Genomic DNA, 25,325 nt, shown 5'->3' with positions numbered 1-25,325 from the left:
TTTGATGTGCTTGATAACTGCCGAGAATCTTCTAGAATTCATTTCTGTGCTGATAACAGTTGCCCTGATTTCTCTCCCAGGTGAAATTTGTTGCTGCAAAATACAGAGATCAGGAAGCTGATGGCAGAGCTCAGTGCTGGGAGCAGATGCCCAACTACTAGATTGGGGGCCACAGTGGGTGATCGCATGAACTTACGACTGTAGAGGCCACGCCCCCTTTATTCTTGCTCCAGGAAAGTGTTAACAAGTAAAAAGGAATGCACATAAGATGCGCCCATATGAAATGACAAGGGTTGTGAAAGCAGAAAAATACAGAGATATGTATTTAGGAGGAAACGTCTTAGAATATAGATGAGGCTTGAGCCATTGAGGATAATTAAGCCAGAAACCTTGGTTCACCGGGAGCGCAATTCCACTTCTTGTTTTCTGGGGTATTAGGAAGCTTGGCTGAACTATTCCAATTCCTCAGTAGCTACCTTCTGCCTCCCTCTAGGGCTTACAGCAGGTTGCAGAGAATAAGTTAAACCTTATGGATCTATAAAATATGATAATAAATGGCTGGTAAGTAGAGGGATTGTCCCTGGTTGGCAGACCTAGGGCTGGGAGTGAGGGTCATGTTGACATTGCTCTCAGCTTAGCAGACCTGGAGGAAGGATGCTTCCTGCCTGCCAGGACCTAGGAGGGCTGATCTCTGCCCAGAAGGGCTCACCTTAATCCTATTGACTCTCAGTGCCTTGTCGGGCCTTCTCTTCTTTACCTTTCCAGACCTGTCTTTCCCTTTCAGCTCAGCTGATTAGAGGCTGGAAAGATTAAAGGCAAGATTAAAGAAAGGATCATGTTCTTCCTGCCAATGTGGAGGTTTCCCCAAGCTTTTGGAAAATACTTTGAGAACTGGCACATCAAGGTAGCATTTGTTTTGTTGTTCTGTGTTTAAAACGTGGCATTCTGTTCCCACTTGGTATCATTAAAAAATGGTACCAGTTTTAGTATAAATAGAAAACACAAATGAAAAATATGGAAAAAAGTTTCTGGAAAATTCCAAATGAGGCTATTGAGTAAGCTAATGATCATCTCCATTGTTTTATTTCTATTTATTACTAAACATTTCCTGCAGATATGCTTTCAGTCATTATGACCTCTATAAGTCTAATCCCATCAGCACCCAATTTATGCATTTTTCCGAGAGCTAATGAACATATTTATTATCATATTTGTCAATTTTCTTGAAAAGTATCCCATTATTTATCTGTCTTCATTATATGGCTTATTATTATTGTTGGCAGTGGTCACTCATCATGCTCACAACAGTGTTTGTTGAATGACTAGGAACCCTAGGCTCATCTATTCATCAGTTGTCAACTAGAAATGCAGTTTCCTGTAAACCTGAAATCCAGAATGGCAGTTATATTCCCGGAATCCTCAACAGCTCCCTCCAAGTACATATTTGTCATCAAGGAGACTTGCTGCATCTCAGCTACGAATAACAAAAAGCAACACTAATGGAGTGCAGTTGGCGCTTTGTTCCCCTGGATTCTGCATCCACGAGTTCAATAAATTGTGGATTAGAAATGTTTCGTAAAAAATGCTCTCTTTGTGCCAGTGGCTCATGCATGCAATCCTAGCTACTTAGGAGACTAAGATCTGAGAATTATGGTTTGAAACTGGCCTGGGCAGGAAAGTCGATGAGACTGGTATTTCCAATTAATAGGCTGGAGGCATGGTTCAGAGGCACAGGGCCTGCTTAGCAAACAGGAAGTTCTGAGTTCGAATTCTAGTCCTGCTACAAAAAGTGTTGTATATCCCATTCTTTGGATTGTTGTATATCCCATTATTTATGTATTTGGTTGGAGTTATGACCTGAGTGATTATCAAAAAAATCCAGAAATAGAGCTGTGGCTCAAGTGGTAGAAACCAGCCTTGAACAGAAAAGCCAAGGGACAGTGCTCAGGCCCTGAGTTCAAGTCCCAGTACTGACACAAAAATATTCCGTGTCAAAAAAAAAAAGAAAAAATATTCTATGTCTATACTGAACATATACAGATTTTTTTCCTTGTCTTTATTTCCAAAACAATATAATAACATATATAATAACTATATAATAACTATTTACACTGCATTAAAGATTATAAGGCAATCCAGAGGTGATTTTAAGTGTCTAGGAGGCTGAGTGTTACTGTTTCATGCCTGTAACCCTAGCTACTCAGGAGACTGAAATCTAGAGGATTGTGGTTTGAAGCTAGCCTAGGCAGAAAAGTCTGAGATACTCAATCTCTCAAATACCTAGCAAAAAGCAAGTTTGAAAGGCCTGCCTCAAGTGGTAGTCAGCCAAGCAAGCCAGCCAAGTGGCATGAAGTTCTAAATTTAATCCACCCAGTACCACACACAAAAAAGAAGATATGGGAAGAAGTGCATAAGTTATATGCAAATACAATCCTATTTTGATTATGAACAGCTGCAGAGCTTGGTATTAACAGAGGCCAGGAGCCAATCCCCTACAGAGTCACAGAGGGACTATGCAAAGCCTTGTAATTTATGTACGTTGGGCATATTGTGATAAATTAATCTTTGATCAAGAATTTCAACTTGAACTAAAACTGGGATTGAATGTAGACCATGTGCTGAGCCAGAGCTGCTCAGTGCCCAGTGGCATGCTACTCTTCTAGCCTGACAGGAGAGGCCTAATCCAAAGAACTAATCAAAATGATCAATGGTTTTCCAGATCATTAAGGATCATTCCTTCACATACAGCATCAATCAAAATTAGAATGCCCTAAATGCACAAAAGCTTCTGAACATAAATCTAAAAGGAAGAAATCAAGTAGGAATTGATAGTATTTTTTATTAGTAAGAAAAAAATACAGGAGAATACACATTTGCAATTAGACAATACTATGGTGAGTGTGATAGGAAAGTCAACGAAGATCTAAGGGGCTTAGAATTTATAATGGTAATTCTTTTTTTAAGTTTTTATTATAAAACTGATGTACAGAGAGGTTACAATTTAATACGTTAGGCATTGGATACATTTCTTGTACTGTTTGTTACCTTGTCCCTCATACCCCCCTCCCCCCTCCCCCTTTCCCCCCCTGAGGTGTTCAGTTCACTTACACCAAACAGTTTTGCAAGTATTGCTTTTGTTGTTGTTTCTCTTATTTTACCCTTTGTCTCTCAATTTTGGTATTCCCTTTCAATTTCCTAATTCTAATACCAGTATACACGGTTTCCAATATACTCAGATAAGATTACAGAGATAGTGTAGATACAATCACAAGAAGGTGATACAAGAACGTCATCAATAGTAGAAACTACAGATACACATGGGATGTTGAAAGTAGTTCCAACTGTGATATAACAATCATTTCCATAAAATGGAGTTCATTTCACTTAGCATCATCTTAGGTGTTCATAAGGGTATAGCTATTGGGCTCTTGTGATCCTCTGCTGTGATTTGCCTAAACCTGTGCTAATTATTCCCAATAAGGGAGACCATAGAGTCCATGTTTCTTTGGGTCTGGCTTACTTCACTTAGTATAATTTTTTCCAAGTCCTTCCATTTCCTTACAAATGGGGCAATGTCATTCTTTCTGATAGAGGCATAAAATTCCATGCGTATATGTAATAATGGTAATTCTTGACTTCCTTACTGACATTCAAGGACCTCAGGAAAAAAAAAGAACTCAAGATCTTAGTCTTTTTTAAAATGTGTGTATTTTTTTTAATGTGTGACTTAGTCAGATTGGCTTTTTGTGAATTGAACACACCTGCAGGTCTACATTCCTGTTTGTTCTGCTGTTACCCAAAGAGCAGAGAGTAATGACAGAGGACTGTCGTAGGATGGAATGCCAATGGACCCAAGAACACTTGAGCTTTGTAGGAGAAAGGAAGAGTCAGTAATACTATAGGACGCCTTCAAGCTCCCATCTTACTAGTAACCCATTCTTGCAACAAGTAGATAAATAGAGCTCTCTTTCACTCTCACTCTCTCTCTCCACACACACACACACACACACACACACACACACACACACACGTGTATAATAGATTGTCTGTCTGTCTATATTATCTGCCTATTCAGGTATTGAATTCAACCTACTTTCTGACTCCAAAATTCTCCTGCCAAAGCCTTCACTGAGACTCACACAGCATACAGCCATATGTTCCTTCCAAATCCTCATAGCACTTTGCTCTTTATTTTTCTTTGTCTTGGTCCTTTCTTCGTGTTTCTATTGTGAGTGTGAACACTTCGTAGTAGGTGTTCTTCTTTTTAACTAAATTTTTAAACTAGAAATAACTGGGGATATGTTTCATTTTCATTATTGTCCCTCTTCTCTACCTAGATCATCACTGTTTTAGAGAAATAGAGCTCATTTAGCCCAATTCTTGATCTGCAATTTTATTGTGCAATTTTACCATGGAAGCGGAGCATCCGCTCCTGGGTGGGGGCTGGAGAACGATGGTTACTGGGCAGCGTTGCCATCCACTGGCTGGTCCCTGCCATCCAGAATTTACAGCATGATCTCCACACAAACATCCGCTTCAGTGCCTAGACAGCCTGTTAGCTCAACCTTGATTGAATACAATGACACATCGCATCTTGCTTGTCTTTGATGAAGAAAATGAAGCTGAGAAGGGCCCTAGTCGCTCATGCTTAGAGTCCTACCTACCCAGGAAGCTGAGATCTGAGGATTGCAGTTGGAAGCCAGATCAGGCAGGAAAGTCTGTGAGACCCCTGTCTCTGATTAACCAGAAAACCAGAAGTGGAGCTGTGGCTCACAGTCGTACAGCATTAGCCTTGAGCAAAAGGGCTCAAGGACGGAGCATAGGCCCTGAGTTCAAGCCCCCTGACCATTAAAAACAGAAAAAAAGAGCAACGGTTCATGCTATCTCTGATCGAGAACACACATCTTTAATTCTGAAGACAGAAGGAGAGACTTGGAAGGGAAAGGATAAAGGGAGTGGATAGGAACGGATGTGGGAACACTGAATGAAAGAGGGCGAGGATGAATAACAGCAAGGAGAGAGTGTGAGTGAGTAGAACGTGAGCAGGTGAGGGTGTAGATGAGAAAAGGTGTGAATGGGCATGGCTGGGGGATTGATGGAGAGGAGGGTCCGTGGGGGGGGGGGTGCTGCTGAGGAGGAGTGCATGGGGTGTGAGAGAAGGAGGGCGTGGTAGGGAGGCGTGGGTTGGGTGTGTGGAAGGGAGCAAGAATGAGTGTGTCTGCGTGTGTGGGGATGGATGTGTGTGCGCACGTGCACGGATGTGAGGGATGGAGTGTGGGTAGAGCAGGGCAGGAGAGCAGAGGAGAGAGGCCCTGGCAGGGCCTGGCTGGAGTGCGGTGCACCAGGCAGTGTGCGAGTCCAGAGCGGAGGAAGCCGTCCACAGCCTGGCCACGCGGTCCACGCTCTTCTCTAGGCCCTGGGCCCTTGGCCTCCATCCACCATTCAGCATGTGCTAGGAGGGGCGAAGGGCCTAACAGTGAGGACGCCCAGCATCTTTGGCCCTGGAGGGGAGCAGAGTGCCTTGGATTTGAATGTGTCCCAACACTCCGGCTAATCCCCAGCAATGCAGCACGCATCATCCTTGGTGGCAGCTGGTTTATGACGGCCATAACCAAGGACAGTGAAAGAAGCGAAGTGCCAGCATGGAAGGGATGAGGACGGGAAGCCACGCCCTCCTGGCTAGGGTCTCCTAACCGGTGGCCATGGACTGCAGGCCTGCCTCTCTTGAGAATTCCCCCTCTGTCTCTGACGTTCTGCCAAATGATGCCAGAGGTACTACATTTTGGACAGCTCTTCTCTGGAGCTTTCTGAATTATTCCCATGCTGTGTTTAATTTCTCTCTCCGACCCCATTGTGCAGAAAGGTGAGCAAGCCAAGCGTCTTCCCTGGTCCCCTCCTTTATTTTCCCAGCTGCCCGAGGCTGACTTCTTCTCCCTACCCTGGAGGTGAGGTGGAGGGGGGAAGGGAGCTGGGGCTATTTTGCAGGCAGGAAAATCAAGGTTTTGTTTCCCTTTTCCCCCACTTGCCCCCTGGTCATTATCCTTGTGTCTGTTTCTCCTACACATGTTCTTGAGGCATACATTTATGTAACAAACCTATTTTAAAAAAATTAATGGGTTTCTATTCCCCAGAACAACACTTAGGGTTTGGAAGCAACAGCCTGGAATGCGATACAGCTCCCTCCACATCTGGATGCTTTATAAAGCATTTCATTTGGCCATCTGACAATGAGAGGAGGAGCACAGTGAAGGGAGGAGAACGAGGCTCCTGGTACCCATAAATAGCAGTGGTATCCCACAAAGCACAGAGTGGGTGCAGCATAGGAGGAACAGAAGTGGGAGGAAGAAGGTGTCTTCACTGTGGCTGGGTAGCTCTGGCCCCAGAAACCATGGACTCAGCTTAGGGTAATCAGCTCTGTTCCTATTCACAGCAGATAAACTTATATTATGCAGAATTATTCAAAGAAACTGGGTCTATTGGATGCAAAACTTATTTTTAAGCCTCCGTAATTAAAACAGTGTGGTATTTCTGCCTGAATAGACTTGTGTGCATGGCATATGATGAAGATAGCAAGCATAATCAGAGAAGGGAAAGAAGTCTCTCAAAAATTGTGTTGGAGCAACTAGGCAGCCTTCTAGGAAACACAGAACCACACACGTATACATGCGCGCACACACACACACACACACACACACACCACATCACATCACACCTCACAGGGGACAATAGGATAAATTACCAATGGATGGAATATTTAAATGTAGTAAAACGACAAGGCAACAAACAGACAAGGCAACAAACAGTACAAGAAATGTATCCAATGCCCAACGTATGATACTGTAACCTCTCTGTACATCAGTTTGATAATAAAAATTTGAGAAAAAAAATGTAGTAAAACGATGCTTTCAAATTTTAGAAGGCCAGAAAGCTGTGCAAGAATACTCCAATAAGATATTCTTTTCCTAACAAGAACAAAATAAAGCATAAAAAGTCCTCTGTAGAGGAAGAAATATTTACAGTTTAGATCTCAAAGAGTTGATCTTCCTAATATAAATCAGTCAGAAGACAAGCAACACAATGAAAAGGAGAAATATTAATGGAAAGGAAATATAAAATGCTACTCAGACTTAGGAAAAGATAATTCCCTTCATCATCATTCCAATACATACAAGATCAAAACCTCATTGCAACATTTCCACCTATCTGATGATCAAAAAGTCCCCAATCCAAGGATAACTTCTATTTCATTCGTGGACATTCTTAAGCATTACTGATGACAATGGAGTCAGTGTGCTTCTCTCATGTACTTAATCACACTGCATGTGGATAGTTTTTAATTTATACAAAAATACCACTTTGAAGAACTTGGCCTGGCAAATGTAGTTGTTCAGTCCAAACATGATGCAGTATACAAACTTATTCATCACTGCATTTGGTTGTAATAGCAAAAGACCAGAATTAAGACAAGTATTTACTTAGGCTTGTGCTCAACATACAACAGTGTGTACACTCACATTGTGGGGTACTGTGCCCATGTCAGAGAAAGTGAGCTTCCCTACCTGTGAAGGCGAGACTTCCTTTCTTGGAAAAGATATATCAAAATCCTCAAGAAATATTATGTTTATTATATGTATTTGTTATGGTTCTTGTAAAGGTGATGTACAGAGGGGTTACAGTTACATAAGTCAGGTAAAAGGTAAGTTTCTTTTTGAACAATATCACCCCTTCCCTTGCTCTATCACAGTTTTTCTGTCCTGTTCCCATCCACAGGTTGTATACTTCAATGACGTCTCTACTGAGTACCACTGCTGCATTTGTTCACCCATTTTCCCACCATTTCTGTGCTCCTCCTTACCCTCCCAAAGACACATAAACAAACAAGACAAAAGGTAAAGAAAACAAAAACAGCATCAAAGAAAAAAACTTTATACTTCTATTTCTTGGAGTTCATTTAGCCAAAAATTATTTGATCTGATCATATGCACATTGCTATTGAGCTTTTGTGATCCTCTCCTCACTCTTCTAAGAATAACCTTCTTTGGTCTCAATGGGTGGATGTCTAGAGACATGTCTAATTTATCATGTCCCCATGTATTTTTCTTTTTTTGCATTTTACCATCCAGTGTGTTTACAGAACCACAACAAATCAAAGAAAGACTAGATAAATGGAATTGAATCAAACTGAAGAGCTTCTGCATGGCAAAAGATGTAGCTAGCAAGATAAATAGAAAGCCCACAGAGTGAAAGAGTTGTGCATATGTACATAATGGAATTCAACCCCTAGCTATCCACCAAACAAGCAATTCATATCTAAATATACTTAGAGGTAAAAAGTCAAATATCCTGAAAATAAACCCTGAAAGAAACTTCAATAAATGGGCTAAAGACTTAAAGAAAGACTCATAAGAAGTATGAATGGTCGATAGACACATGAAGAAATGTTTAACATCTCTGGCCATAAAGGAAATGCAAGTCAAAACAATTTGACTCCTGGGCATTTATCCAAATGACCACAAACCAGACCACGCTAAAGCCTCCAGCACAATCATGTTCTTTGCAGTATTGTATACCATAGCCAAGATATGAAATCAACCCAGATGCCCCTCAGTGGGTGAATGGATCAAGAAAATATCATATATATATATATATATATACCTTATATGGAATTTTACTCCTCCATCAGAAAGAATGATATTGCACCATTCCTAAGGAAATGGGAAGACTTGGACAAAAGTGTATTAAAAAGTCAGCTAGGCCCCAAGATGTATTATTTAAATAATAAAGCAAAGCATATATTATTGTAAAATATAGAGGAATGTATATCTATAGGTATAGATATTTAGTTTCTGTAATGTACAACACCAAAAACCTTACCAAAATATTGTTCCACATGAAATGAAAGATGGAATGAAAGAGAAATATGCTTATACCTCATTATGTTGTTTTGATTTATACTCTATATGAATGGCTCACCTATTCAAAAGCTCACATATATTACATACGTAAGTCATGTGAAAATATGTCTGATTTTAATAGTTTCAGTAAAAAGTCCTCTTTATGAAATTCAAAACAAAACTTAAAACTGTATTTTACACATTTCCCTGTCTACCTTCTTTTCTTCTGTTCCCACTAGGGCTTTTAAGACTGATCTATTTCTTCCTTTGACTTGGAGAGAAGAAAAATAACCATGCTGATGAGAGGCTTGAGGATTTGGGATGTTCTGTCAACAACACTGACAGCACTATTTCTCTGGTAAGGCTGGGTATCTGTCTTCTGGACTCCAGCTTTTCTCAATAAACTGCATGCTTTAGTGTGTACATCACTGTTCTCAGCCTATGAACAACACCTAAGTAGATCAACAGCTGTCAAGTTGCAGCCCGGGTGACTGTAGGTGAAAGGAGAGTGTCTGATAGAGATGAGAAACACCCAGATTCCAGGTATTTTATCTGACCTGGTCATAATTTGCATTTATGATCTGTAGCTTCCTTAGCTAAAACAGTGCTTGTATTTGTCTGTTTGTGTGTATGAGCTTGTGTGCGCTGGTACTGGGGCTTGAACTCAGGGCCTAGACACTGTCCTTTAGCTTTACCCACTCATGGCTGGTACTCTACCATTTGAGCCACCGCTCCACTTTTGTTTTTGTTTTTGTGGTTTTGCTGGTTAACTAAAGATACGAATCTCATGGAATTTCCTGCCTAGGCTGAATTCAAACTGTGATTCTCAGATCTTAGCCTCCTGAATAGCTAGGATTACAAGCATGAGCCCCCCTTGCCCAATTAAAGCAGTGTTTCCTAACGTGTTTCATTTACTAATGCTTCATATAAAGCTTCTGAAATTATACATTTATAAATCAAACTTCTGAAAGGAAGTGCCCTCACCTAACGCATCAGTTTCCAGATATGGAGGAGAGAAGTAGGCCAGGTTGTAGCATCAGGCGAGGCAAACCTAGGGCTCATAGCTGAGGTGGCAAGTCTTTCCAAGTGCATCTTCTTTAACTCTCTTCTCAAGGCCGCTGCGCTCACTGTCTCTGCCTAGAAAAGCTGTCTTGAGTTTCTGAGTATCTGCCTCCTTCATGTGACTTAGGACTGAGCTCGGATTTTACCTCTTGGGATATATTTCTCTGGCTTCCTCCCATCCCCTTCTTTTCATTTTTTATTTTGTTTTAATTTTTCTTTTTCTTTTTTTTTGGTGGTGGTTCTGGGGTGGAACTCTGAGCCTGTGCTCAACTAACTGTTTGAGTCACTCTCCAGCCCTTTTTGTTTCAGTCATTTTTCAGAATAGAATCTTGTGCTTTTTGCCAAGTACAACCTTGGACCACAATCGTCCTGTCTATGCATCCTGCATAGTTAGGGGTATAGATGAGCACCATCATGCCTGACTTCTTTCGTTGAGATGGAATCTCAGCAGCTTTATGGATTGGGATACCCAAGACCTGTGATTTTTCTGATCTCTGCCTTTTAAGAAACTTGGATTATACAGGTTTGTAACCCTCTGCCTGGCTTGTTTCAACTGTGTGTGGTTGTGTGTGCGTGTGTGTGTGCAAGCTGGTACAGCCGCTTGAACTCAGGACCACTTGCCCTTGTATGGCTGTTTGGCTCAAGCCTGGCACTCTACTCCTTGAGCCTTACCTCCACTTCCAGCTTTCTGCTTGCTAATTGGATGTAAGTGTTTCATAGACTTTTCTGTCCAGGATGGTTTCAAACTGTAATCCTCAGAGCTTACCCTCCTGACTGGCTGGGATTATCGACCTGAGCCACCAGCATTCAGCACTTGTTTGATCATGATAGTATAGACATTTTCTAAAGTAGTCTTCTTCATTCCTTATTCATTCCCTTACTGTCCTTCTTCTGTCAACCACTGCAAGATGTAGGTGAGCAAATACCTTTCCTGCCATTGAGCATGGTCCATTTCTGAAATAGTATCTGACCTTCATGAAGATTATCATGGAAGATCAAGCCACGTGTTGAAATGGAAAACATGTTGACAAATGAGTACATTCAAGTGATTTCTCTGTTAGATACAAACATTGCAGTACACTGGCAAAGAAAAGGCTTGGTTTGACCCTCAGTTGATGGACATTTATAAACTTCCTGCTAGTCTGAATAACAACTACTTCTTTCTCTTCTAGTGTGTATTTAAACTTTCAATATTCATTAAACAATTTATTTAGCTTGAAAGCCTCCTTATGGTTAATTGGACATAAGCATCTCATACACCTTCCTGTCCCAGCTAGCTACCACTGTCCTCAGATCTCAACTGCGCTGAGTAGCTAGCATTACAGGCCAGAGTGGACACACACCTGTTTAAAATTATTGTTTTCTTTCTTTCGGTTCCTTTTTTTTTTTTTTTTTTTTTTGGCAGTACTAGAGATTGAACTCAAGTCCTGGGTGCTGTTCCTTAGCTCACTTGAGGCTGACATTCTATCACTTGAGCCACAACTCCACTTCCACAGCCAAGATTTTTAAGAGTATTATGTTCTAGAGTTTTACATTTAATTCTTATGAAGCTTTACAAGATACTTGCCTATTTGCAGATGCAAAACAGGTTCATAAAAATAAAGGTACTTGCTTAAAAATTTTTAAAATGTCTCCTTAACTATCATAATACTTACTTATTGAACATTAATTTCTTTTCTTGAGGACCAATAGAACTTATACTAAACTAAATCTATTTTTCCTCTAAGAACTGATGCAAACATCAACCCCAGGCACTAGTGGCTCATGCCTGTATTCCTAGCTACTCAGAAAGTTGAGATCTGAGGATTGCAGTTCAAAGCCAGCCCTGACAAGAAAGTCTATGAGAGTCTTATCTCCAATTGAGCACTCAAAAAAGGCTGAAAGTGGATGTGTGGCCCATATGGTAGCGCATTAGCCTTGAGCACAAAGAGGCTCAGGGACAGTGCCCAAGCCCTGAGTTCAAGCACCAGGACTGGCAAAAAAAAAAATCAACCATGTATGATTCCTTGCCATTTGAAATTAAATATTTCTTTAAGCACTGTATTCCAATTTCAAATGTAATATTGTGAGTATGAAAGTACAGTTTGAATTGCATTAACAGTTAGACACTGTTGATATGTTAGTTTAGTGAATCCTGTCTATGATATGTTTATATTAAGGAAGCAGTAGTGTGGCTCAAGCTGTAGAATGCCAGCATCAGAGAAATAAACCAAGCAAGAATGTGAGGCTTTGAGTTCAAGCCCCAGTAGTAGAAGTGTGTTTATATTATATTAATAGGCATAAACATTAGAGTACTGTAAAGAGGATTACATGACTTTTTAAAAAGAGCATTTTCTATTTTTGACACATGCCCTTTTTCAAAGAGGTGAAATTACAGATGGCAAACCAAGATTTGGAGTAGAATGAAAATCTATTTCAACTCAACAATAATAAGACAACTAAATTAAAAAGTTGCAAAGGATCTGAATAGACAATTCTCCCAAAAGATATAAGAATGAGAAGCTAGCATGAGAGTATCTTCAATACCATCAGTCTTCAGGGAATTGCAAACACAAATCTCAATGAGTTACTGTTTCACACCAACAAATACAGCAGTAAAAAAAAAATACAAAAATACCAAGAAAAATAGACAACAATGAGTTGATACAGATGTAGAAAAATCAGAGTCCTTATGCATCACAGCTGAGAATATAAAATGGAACACTAACTTTTGAAAACAGATTGGTAGTTTGTTAAGATGTTAAATACAGAGTTACCACATATCCTTGCAATTTTATTTCTAGGTACATACCCCAGAGAAATGAAAACACACTATACACAAAACACTACACAGATGTTCCAGCAGCATTACACATAACAACCGAAAGTGAAAGCTACTCAAATGACCATCAACTAACAGATTTTTTTTGTTGTGTAAGAATTCAGTGGATCATAGGGGAGCTCTATGTTTAGCCTTCTGAGGAATCTCCACACAGTTTTCCAGAGTGGCTGAACCAGTTTACATTCCCACCAACAATAAAGTAGGGTTCCCTTTTGGCCACATCCCCTCCAACATTTATTATTGTTAGTTTTCTTGATAAAGTACACCAGCAGCCCCACTTTGGGCATCTACCCAAAAGACCACAAACAAGAACACACTAAAGCCACCAGCACAACAATGTTCATCGCAGCACAATTTGTCATAGCTAGAATCTGGAACCAACCCAGATGCCCCTCAGTAGACGAATGGATCAGGAAAATGTAGTACATATACACAATGGAATTTTATGCCTCTATCAGAAAGAATGACATTGTCCCATTCATAAGGAAATGGAAGGACTTGGAAAAAATTATACTAAGTCAAGTGAGACAGACCCAAAGAAACATGGACTCTATGGTTTCCCTCATAGGGAATAATTAGCACAGGTTTAGGCTAGTCACAGCAGAGGATCACAACAGCCCAATAGCTATACCCTTATGAACACATAAGATGATGCTAAGTGAAATGAACTCCATGTTATGGAAACGACTGTTATATCACTGTTATAATTACTTTCAACATGCCATGTGAAACAGTAGCTTCTATTGTTGATGATCCTCTTGTATCCCCTTCCTGTGGTTGTACCTGTACTATCACTGCATCTCATCTGAGTACACTGGATACTGTATATACTGGTATTAGAACTAGGGAAGTGAAAGGGAATATCAAAATCGAGAGACAAAGAATAAAAAGACAAACGACTCCAAAAGCAATACTTGTGAAACCATTTGGTGTAAACCAACTGAACAACTCAAGGGGGGAGAAGGAAAGAGGGAAGGGGGGAAATGAGGGAGGAGGTAACAAATAGTACAAGAAATGTACCCAAGGCCTAACATATGAAACTGTAACCTCTCTGAACATCACTTTGACAATAAGAAAAAAAAGAATTCAGTGGAAATATTACTCAGCAATAGAAATGAAATATCACCACATGCTACGACATGGATATGCCATGAAAACATTAAACACATTGCATATAAATGAGATCATATTTTTATTTAATGTCCAGAATCATTAAGTCTACATAACAGTGAGCAGATTAATGATTCTATAGAGGTTTGGGATGAGTAAAAAGTGTAGTGAATGAGGAATGGCTGGTTAAGTAGGTACTAGATTGTTTTTTTAAAAATTAGATGGAAGTAGTATTTGCACATCTCTGCAAATTCCATTAACTGTACACTTTAAACTAGGGAATTTTATGGTGTTTAGTTTTTAAAAATAAATATTAAAACGTAGAGTTTACCATAGTCAAGGTATTAAAACAGCCTAGATATCCCTGAATGGACAAATGGGTCAAGAAAATATGGCATATATACACAAGCGAGTTTTACTTATTCGTTAGGAAAAAAGATACTATATCATTTACAAAGAAATGGATGGACTTGGTTAAAAAAATTGTGAGGCCAGGAGAGGCAAAGGACACGTTATGTTTCTCTTATATGTAGAATTTTAAAATTACTTTGTAAGTGTAATTTATAAATGTAAACACATACTGATATGCCAGTGTAAACAAATGTATCAATCAAAGTATGTTACTTTCAGGGGAGAGTTCACATGATATAATTTCCTAGACAAAGGAACTTGTAGTCCAACAAGTTGCTACATAATATGTAAGAGAAGATGTCAATAGGAAGAGGGTAGATGAATGGAGAGAGAAAGGTGGGAGAGAATGCAGTCATAATATTCAAATCATATCTTTAGAAATTAAGAAAATTGAGGGAGAGGTTGGGTTGGGAAAGATGGTGGAAAATGATAAAGGATGTGACATTGATCAAGATGCAGTGTATTTATTAACTTATTTGTTGTATGGTAACTCCTTTTTACTTTGTACTTAAAGATAATAAAATATAATTAAAAATAAATAACTGGCAAGTGTGAGAAAGCGTATTTCACATATTTTGATGTAAAACCCAAATTTCATCTAAGAAGACAGTGGTCTTCATATCTAGGTATATGAAGACTAACAAGTTTGATAAGAAATTTACTCACTGCCTTTCATATGAAACTGTAACCCATCTGTACATTACTTTGACAATAAATAAATAAATAAATAAATAAATTTAAAAACAATGAATTCCAGGAAATGGAGGGAAAAAATAGTCAAAGTCTATGCCTGAAGACACACTTCTGACCTTTTCGGATGTGTCACTAGTGATCTTTGGATGATTAAGCAAATACATTTGCTTCTGGATTTTTTTTATTGGTATAAGAAGTTGCTTGGCCAATACCAGTCACATTGGCATCATGTGATAGAAATGAAGGTCTTCAAGAGAAAGTCTATGGACAGGGCCAGTAATTTTGTTTATTTCTAAAACTCCCAATGGATTCTAAATCATACTGATGTTTGTGCTCTATGTGATATATAAACAGCTCCAATGTCTCTTTTTAAATTTAATTTTATTGTCAAGGTGATGTACAGAGTGATTACAATTACATATATAAGCTAGAGAGTACATTTCTTGTCAAACTTGTTACCTCCCTCATTTTCCTCCCACCTTTCCTCCTCCCCAGTTTCCCCTCTCCCTGAATTGTACCATTAATTTCCGACATACTGTCTTGTGAGTATCACCATTGCATTGGTTTGCCTTTTATCCTTTCTCTCCAATGTCTCTTTTAGATCTAAAATTGAGCATTTTAGAACAGCTTTGATGGAGGAATGGAAAGATCAGAGCATCCAGAGGAAGTCATCTGAGGGAGCCAAGTTTGATATTGCAACTCATAAGTATTTTTATCATAGTGGATATGTAAGATGTTAATTGGTAAAAGTGTAGGCGATGGGGTGCAATGTGATTGGCTGAGGTAACCAGTGGGGAGGCAGAGATGGTAAGTTCACAATTTGTAATCGGAGAGGAAATAAGTAAGGGGCCATGTTGAGAAGCACGGACACATAGCTAGATTCTCAAATGCGGGATGTTAAGTTGATGCCGAGAGCTGACTAATTTCTCTCTGCATTGGGATTGACAGAATTATTATATGAAGCTAACTTTCTTAAGAAATGTGACATTCACAAGACGTATCATTTTTTTTAAAAAGAGTAACCTAAAGAAACTCACGTATTATAGAAGAAACAGTCAAGAAATAGAACTTTTTACCAAAGTGCTCAACAGTAACCTGTAGAAAGTTATTCAGAATTCTCTCATCTCTTTAGATGTATCACGGCATTGTGCTTGGGCACCTACACGAGTGCTTGGGCAATGTAGATACATTATACTAGAGTAAAATTGGCCAAGTCATTGGAAAAGATGTCTTAGTGAATAAAACGTTATTTTAAATAGATGTCCTTTCCTCCATAGCTTTTGAGTTGAGTCTTCTCTTCCACTGAATCTTTTACAGAACTCATGTCCCCTTTGTAAATCCACTTCAATCTTGACCTATACACTTGCTTTTCCTGGAATCTTAACCAAGGCTTCATTCACTTACCAGAAAAAAAAATTCATAATTTCTTACAAATCCTAATGAGTCTCCAGATTATAGCATTAGGGATTAGTTCTTTCAGCTAATGACATTTCAGCTGAGGTGGCATTAGTATAAGCCTTTTGATTTTTTTTCACGTTCTTAATGCTCTCCATTAAATACCCTTGAATGACTAAAAGCCAGTCTGGTTATTATTGAAGGAGGCCAAGTCATCTTTATGATTTTATAGTCTAGAATTCCTCAGCAGTAAATGTTATTTTGCAAAGTCTTCAGTCCAGCTTGTGAACTCTTCAATATTTGCCTGGTGTCCCGCTGGCCAATCTCATTTTTTTTCTTTTCTCCTAGGTGTACACACAGAGACACTAAGTTAATCTCCTAGGAGTGTGACCAGCTGGGTCCCCCTGTCTATGCTTGCAGGAAATTCTGGCACATGGTAAGTTGAATAAATAGTTGTTGACTTGAAGTCAGTCTCAGCTCCTCATCCTTCTTTAGTCCACATTATACACACCTATCAAAAAACTGGCTCACGTTTCCTAGAGAAAGCATTCAACACATGGCGTAGCATGCTTGCTTTATAATCCCTGGGCAGTGATTTATCTACCTCCTAAGTGCTTTTCAGGATGCGTTACCTGATAACTGGTATTAGAGCAAATTGAAACCCCGAGAGAAACAATTAAGATAGGTTCCTTCCTCTCATCCCCTTAAATACAAGTTCAGACAGATAAAAATGATGAATTGAAAAATCTAAGTTCAGAAAACATATTCGCAAATTTTGTATAAGTCTTAATTAGCAAAGGCACTTTAACAGACTTCACCATATAAACCTTACGGCCTACTTTAAACAAGGACCACACACAACCAATGAACAATATTGGTTGTAAATATTGTAAATATTCATTGTAAATGCAAGTTGTGAAAAAAATATTTGCGACATGAGATAGTTAATTTCCTTAAGTCGCAAACATCCCTCAAAAACCAGTAATAGAACAATATTTTAAAAACACATAAACAAAAAGTAGCTGAGGATCACTATCAGAAAATACAACTAAATGCAGTAGAGAACACAATTGTCTAACAGGCATCTGGAAAATTATCCCATCTCACTACGAATCAAAGTGATGGGAAGTAGCAGGCACCAGTGGCTCACACATGCAATCCTAGCAACTCAGGAAGCTGAGATCTGAGGATCGTGGTTCAAAGCCAGCCCAAGCAGAAAAGTCTGTGAGACTCATCTCCAGTTAACCACAAGAAAACTGGAAGTAGTGCTGTGGCTCAAAGTTGTAGAGTGCTAGCTTTGAGGGAAAAACCCAGGGATAGCACCCAGGCCTAGAGTTCAAGCCCCAAGACCAGCAAATAATAATAATAATCATCATCATCAAAGTAAACTACAACAAAAAGCATCTGTATGGTGGAGAAGCTACAAATAACTCAGAATTTCTTTCAGTACCTAGTAGTGGTTTGGGTTTAGGAAGCTGAGCTATATTACAGAAGAAACAATCAGGAAATAGACAACAGCAGAGGTGCTCAAGACATTGCTGGTGAATATTAAAACAGCATCTACAAAACACATTTGACCTCTAGAAGTTTACTCTAAGGAGGTAATTCATAGAGCCAATATTTTAGCTAAGGAGTTACTCATGTTATATAGGCGCCAGTGGCTCACACCTCTAATCCTAGCTACTCAGGAGGTTGAGGATCAGCTTTCAAAGCGAGCTGGGGAAGAACGTTTGTAAAATTCTTAACAACCATTAACCAACAAAAAGCTGAAATGGAGGTGTGACTCAGTGGTAGAGCATCACTCTTGACCGAGAAAGCCACTTGAGACCAAGAACTCAAGGATCTGAATTCAAGGCCCAGTACTGGTTCAAAAAGAAAGTTATTTATCTCATCATTTCATACAATGCTGAAGAAATTGGGGGAAATCGGGGTATTCAGCAGTTGGAAATCACTTCATACATTGTTCTGTAGTTAACAATGGAAAACCGTGCACTCAGTATAAATGATATTGAAATAAACTATTAAGAAATAGCTGCTCATTGTCTACTAGAAAGTTTAAAGAAGAGACATTGAGGCTTAAAACATGTATTGGAACTAGGAACAGAAAGGGAATACCAAATTGAGAGACAAAGGATAAAAAGACAAACCAATTCAACAGCAATACTTACAAAACCATATGGTGTAAACCAACTGTATAATTTATGGGGGGATGGGAAGGGGGAGGTGGGGGAAAATGAAGGAGGAGGTAACAAGTTGGATAGGAAAAGTACTCACTGCCTTCATAGGAAACTATAACCCCTCTGTACATCGCTTTAACAATAAAGAAAAGAAAAATAATGTTTATTTCTGGGTAAATTTCTGTAATTTGTCACTTTCTCATTATTGAACACAACCATCAGCATTCTCATTTATTTCTTCCTTTCTTCCTCATGTTCTCTTCTCTCCTTCTCTTTCCCTCACTTCTTTCCTTCCTCCCTCTTCTCTATTACTGAGTATTACCCCCAGCCCTCAGAAAAGTTTCACTGATCATTGTGTCAAATAAATCTCCAACGGAGTGTGTTTTTATTTCTTTGCTATGTGTGTGCATATGCATGTTTGTGTGTGTGTGTGTGTGTGTGTATGGAGGTTTGAATTCTTTTTTTTTTTTTCAGGCAGTGGGGAGTTCATTGGGGGGGGGAGAGCAAAATGCCAACTGGCACAAGATGGAGGTATGGGGAGACAGAGGGAAAGAAAGAAGAGAAAAAGAGGGAAAAGGAAAGAGAAAAAGGGAGCAAGAGAGAGAAAGAAAAGGAAAGTTGGAGGTTTGAACTCTTCAAGACATCTCATTTGTTCATGACTGGTGCTCTACCACTTGAGCCACACTTCCAGTCCTGATTTTTGTTGGTTATTTTAGAGATAAAGACTTGAGGATTTTTCTGCCCAGGCTGGCTTCAAACTGCAATCCTCTGAATCTCCATCTCCTGAGGAGCTAGGATTAGAGATGTGTAGTACCACGCTCAACCTGGAGAGTTTGGCTCTGAGGGAGTAAACACATATCTCATTTTAAGTATGAAAGGTTGACATTGCGATACTATTTTATACACACTCATGTTATTTTCAGTAATACTGGCTAAACATGACTGGGATTTTCCCAGATAGCTCGGGAATATGGCAGGGAAAATAATGATGATTGACATACATTGATGCTCTATTGGGCTTGAAGGAAACATGAACTGTACTAAATTGCCTCTACCACAGTTTCTTCTAGGCAATTTATTCTTCTTCCTTACCTGTCAATTCTTAGGGTTTTTTCTGTGTGCACATCCTCCCCAAGGAATAAAGTGTGTAAGTTTCAGATAGTAATTGTGTAACCTATGATGCTGAATAGTCTATGAGATGGAGTTACTTATAAATCCCATGGCGAATGGCATTTTAGATCTTTGATGAAAGTGGTATAGACAAAAGCGGACAGGACAACGCTGTCATGCCATGAAAGAATGATTGACTCAGACAAGAACACCTAGACACATGCCATGGACCATTTCTTTTCCTCTGTAACATTAAGCTGTCCTCTGAAAAAACTAGTTTATGGTTGGGAAGTCAGGCAAGTGGCTACCTCGGAAGGTCAGTTACTGGGATAGTACTTCTGGGTCACAGGCAGGATTTTCTCTTGATCTGCATTTGGTGACCTGCCTTCATCTTCTGAAAATCATTGAGCTATCTACTTATGATCTGGATTTTATGAATGTAACCACACAAAAATCAGGTCTTTTTAAATACAAAAATAAGGAGCTGAATTTTGAAATCTTGTCTTTGAGCTAAAGAGAGGTTAATAATGCTCATTGTTCTCTTAGCAACAAATATGTAGTGACTGTTTCTTCCTGGACTGATATGAAGGATTGCCTAGGTTTATCATTTATAAGAGTTCAGAAACATACAGCTTGTCAAAAGTATGCCGAGGTAGGCCTACGTAAGTGGAGCTATTTTTAAATGGGCCATCTCGTCTGCCATTAAAATCACCAGAGTGTCATTAGCCCTAATTATCTTCCTGAGTTTAATTGATACTTAACAAGGAAGAGCATCAGAGAAAATATTTTATTCCTCTAATATTTCCATAATAACATTGCATTATTGCAAAATCAAAATTGCAGCCTCATGTCCTGAGAGGGGAAAACATAATTTGCTCAGAGGTAAAGTATTCTTCAAGCCTACGTGGAAGGTTTAGAAACATGAATTCACTAACATTCTTGTCAAATAGCAAGTCATTCCTTTTCTTCAATTTGTGCCAAATATTTTATTTTGTTTTTTTTTTCTGGGGATAAAACCCAAGAAAACTTAGACCTAGAGCCTGAACCATTTGCCTGAGATCAGGTGCAGGTCCAGGGTGAAGGCCCAGTACACTACTCTTTCGAACACTGCAGTGTGGCTTGTACCAGCAGTATAGCATCGTCTGAAAGTGTTTTTGAAGGACAAACTCTGGGGCTCTGCACCATATCTGTGGACCCCATGCTCTGGGGAGGGCCTAGCAAAGTGGGTTATAACAATTCACAAGCAAGAGTTAGATGTGATGAAAGTCAAGTCCATTGCCAATCCCCACAACATGGTGTACATTAGAGTGGTGCTCCTCAAATTTTAAAGGGTATGGAAACCACCTAAATGGCTCTTTGAAATGAAGCTTTTGACAGAATAAGGCTCAATTTATCTAACTAGCTCCTGGTGCTGATGATATTGCTGGTTTGGGGACTACATGTTGAGAAATAGTTTGTACGCTCTTGCAAACAAGGCTGGCTTTGTCTTGGCCTGTAATCCTGTTAAAGAATTGTCTGAGCCGTATTTGGTATTGAATAGGTATACATGAGTCAGAAAGCTGCACATCTGAGATACAAACCGTAGAGAAAGAAGCAGTCTACCATTGACTGAAACGTGTCTGTCCAACCTGCCTTTTCCAATTTCTTATCACAACATGATCTATTCACTTACACACAGGAACTGTCACATTGCCTGTCAACATGACAGAATTGTAACCATTCTGCTCCTTCTACTGAAGATGCCACTTTGGATTCCCCAGTGCAAGTAAACACATAGTATGTTTTAGAGCAATGGATGAAAAATACAGGGTGAAGGAAGGCCAAAGAAAATGGAGCGAAGTCTGAGAGGATGTAATGAAAGAGGATGTAAAGAGATAGATGATTTGAGTTTGCTAAATCTAAGAATTGTTCCAAATCCTCTCCCCACTAGGTTAAGAGTTAGAAAACAATCAATGAAGGATGAGAGACAATGAATGGGCAAAAATGCACATTCTCTTCCTGTATGGTGGCTCAAAGCTGTTGGAAGAAGTTGAGTCAAAGTTGATGCAAATGTCAGGAAAACAACACTAACAGAATACGCGTGCCATGAAAAAATCCTTGAGCAATGGGTTAATGAGCTGGTGGCCAGACATCCATAGAGAGACAAAGCAAACTGGCCCTTCTTGGATTTTCTTCTCTGTGAAAACCAAGATTTTCTAAACCCATAGCAAAATGCTTGTGTCTTTATGAGGCGAACACTCTTGCCACCAGGCCATATTCCCAGCCCAATACTTGTGTCTTTAAATAAATAAAGTATTTTATAAATATCTCACAAGACACAAGTCAATAGTTTTTTCTAAGTGCAACACTTGGGCACAGTAAGCTTTCTAAGGAGCTCGGTTGGCTGAACATTAATAAACTGTGTGTGTTGATTATGAAAGTTGGGCTGTAGTGATTTTCAAGAAATAATTCCAAAAATTGATTTTGGAAATATTACAACCCCCAAGAGCAGGACTTCAGTGTATTTTTCATTCTGCCAGAATGCCCCAGAAGATTGAGAGTAATAATGCTGGGTCGTATTTAAATGGTGCTATAAATATTACTTTAAGTTCGATTAAAATTTAAACAAGTTGTAATGAACAGATACAATGGCTCTTTCTGACATTACTGACCACATTTAAAGATCCAAAGTTTGAGAAAGAGGAAATAATTTCTCAAAATTAGTGTTTGACCAATGTTTTCTGAACTAATATTCAGAATAGTTAAGTAACTGACACAACACTGTAAGCAGTGATATTTTTTCAAAACATTACTCTGGGGGCTAGGAATGTGGCTTGGTAGTAGAGTGCTTGCCTAGCATTTATGAAGCCCTGGGTTCAATTCCTCAGCACCACATAAACAGAAAAAGTGGGATATGGTGTTGTAGCTGAAGTGCTGGAGCACTAGCCTTGAGCAAAAAGAAGGGAGGGACAGTCCTTTGGCCCTGTATCCAAGCCCCAGGACTTGCCAAAAGAAAAAAAAAAAGAAAGCATTACTCTGAAAGGAAGAATACACATTAGATATACTATTAACATCTCATGAGTGGCTGATACTAGGTACTTTTTGATATGAATATCTGATGATCCTTTAAAAATTCTTCCATCTATTATCAGAAGTAACTAATTAATTTACTTATGAACTGCACAACCAAATTCCTATGACCATGCATTTTTTAATCCTTATTGTCAAATCCAGAATTATTTCCTCATAAAGATAGCTCTACACATTTGGTAAACCCAAAAAGAAGACTGGCACTGAGATGAAAATCCTGTGCTTTTCATCTGGTATTACCTCCATTTTTGAGTTTACTGGAATTATGTTAACTAAGAAAAATTAGGTCCACATTAGACCCCCCTATTTGTTTATTATAGTATTGTACTGTTGTATTCTTTGTTTATTGTAGCAGATTCTCTGATACATATGCCCCCAGCCTCTGATAAAATTGGTAGGAGAACATCCTCAAAAGAATAACCTCAGATAACAACTCCAGTGGTTGATCTCGTGTCATCACTAACATGGTCTGGTTCTACCCTTGATAGATCAACCTTCTCAAAGTGACCATGCAAAAGGCAGGACGGCAGAAAGAGAAAGTTCTGCACACGGAGACATAAGACCTCCCTCTCCTGTGATCCCCTACTTATCTAGCAGACACTCGGACTTCTTAGGCCTCGCTCTGAGGGTTCATGAGGTAAAAGAACATGACTTTTTTCCTGATGCTGATGTAGCCAGTGATGTTAGTGGGTTTTCTCATGACCTTTGGTAGCCAGCTAGCAAGTTGAAACTTGTATGGGACCATACAAGTGCAGCACAGGCGACTAAAAAGGGGTGAATCATTGGTACCAGTTATGGCATTATCGAGGTATCAGAAGAGTTCATCACCATTTAGAGACGGGGACAACCTCTGCGGTGAGGAAGTTCTGGGAGAACCAGTAGTAGGTGGGCCATGTCATCTGAATGTCTTTATCAGAGAAACTGTAGCCTGGTGTGAGAAACTGCTGATAGCTGCCTAGAAGGAATTACTCACTGTGACAAGAGCAAACTTGTTTCCAATTGTTTCTAATCCTAAAAAAACTTCTTCAGTGAGTCAGAGACAAGACATTAAAACAACACGACGATGAGGTGCATATTCTAGATGGAAGAGCTATACATCAGTCCAGCTTCTCTGGACTGGGAGAATTTGTCCTCCATTAAGTCTTAAAGCTGAGGCAGGCAGGGCTTTCAGAAAGAGCTGCCCCCCGAATCCAGACAGCCTGAATCTTGAATAGTCTACTGCCATTCCCTGGAAATCACAGGAGCCTATCTTGCCTATAAGGGAGAGTCTCGGGTCTGAGAGATGATACGAGTGGATTCATTTTCCCCTCTGACTGTGAGCCTTGCTTCTTTTCCTTTCAGGAGTAGCTGTTCCTTAACTGGAGCTCCAGGATGCTCTGGACCCGAGCACACGATAAGTAACAGCCCAGAAGAGATTCTCTTTGCCCACCAGAAGTCATCTGGCATTTTTTGGTAAGAATAGCTTGCATTTATACCAGGGTTTACCTCTTAAAACACAATCATGTATATGCATTAACGCAGTAAGACGCACATCAGCCTAGGGAGTTAGGCAAAGGATATATATTGTATTCGTAGTGTAATTCACACATTTTCAAAAAGAAAAATTGGGACATGGGGTCTGGTAAAGGTCATGTTTTTCCTTCCTGATTTGTGAAAATAGAAAAAGCTTTTGAAAGCATAAAGGTTGCGACTTATATATAGAACAAACTATTTTTATAAGATGGAATTACATGAAACTTGCATAGAAATTTCTGGAAATATGGTTAGTCTAATTGTGGGTATAAGATAAACCTTAAGGCTTCCTTTAAAACTCATTTTAATGAATGGTTTAAACTGAGATTAGATATTCAGGGACTGAGAGGAGAGGAGATCGAAGTAACTGCCAATAAATAATATACAGGGCCATGGCAGAGAGTGTAAGCCAAAGGTAGGATATTCCCTGTAACCTGCAAATTCTTGGGGCATGTACTTGCTGCTCCTCTTCTGAAATGTCAGCCCTACTTCTCCTCCTGTGGGCAATGGGAAACACTTCCATAAAATAAAATTCAGTCAACGCACATGCTCAGTAGAGGTCAACAGGTGTCAACTATTTGCTAAGAGCCAACTAAGAATAGACCATACTTTAATATTTAGACCCACCAATTACTTGTTATACTAAAGCATAATGGCTACTCAAGCTCAGAATCACTCACTGTCTACGTTTCTTAATAGACACATAGCTGAATATAACTCGTTACCATTAGGGTTGATGGGGTCACTACATAGTATCAATAGTCCCATCAAAGAGATACAAGCTTTATCTCTACTGATTCTGGATCTTCCCAAACTAGGTGCTTAATTTTGTGCTGTGATATTTTACCAACAGTAATCTCAGCAGCATTGTCTCTCTAAATTAGTGACTTTTCACAGAATCACTGATTCTTAAAAAGTAGAAGTGTCCTTATAGATTGTCCATTGAACTTCATTTAGCAAAAAAGCTCCTTCCCCAAAGGTCAAGTTCGGACAAGTGGTCATGCAAACGTGAGGTAGAGTTTTATTAACTACTTTCTTTGCACCGAAATGATCCACCTGTGTGCAAATACT

General features: G+C 39.3%; 1 protein-coding gene across 1 annotated transcript in view; it reads right to left on the bottom strand.

The window, feature by feature from the left end:
* The window catches only part of Clvs1 (clavesin 1), a 156,808-nt gene that overhangs the window by 59,041 nt on the left and 72,442 nt on the right, over positions 1-25,325 (bottom strand). The gene's annotated exons all lie outside the window — the stretch shown is intronic.

Source organism: Perognathus longimembris, chromosome 12, assembly GCF_023159225.1.
Source record: "Perognathus longimembris pacificus isolate PPM17 chromosome 12, ASM2315922v1, whole genome shotgun sequence".
Lineage (NCBI taxonomy): Eukaryota > Metazoa > Chordata > Mammalia > Rodentia > Heteromyidae > Perognathus > Perognathus longimembris.
The sequence above is the reverse complement of the archived record's forward strand: the minus strand, read 5'-3'. Positions and strand labels throughout refer to the sequence as shown.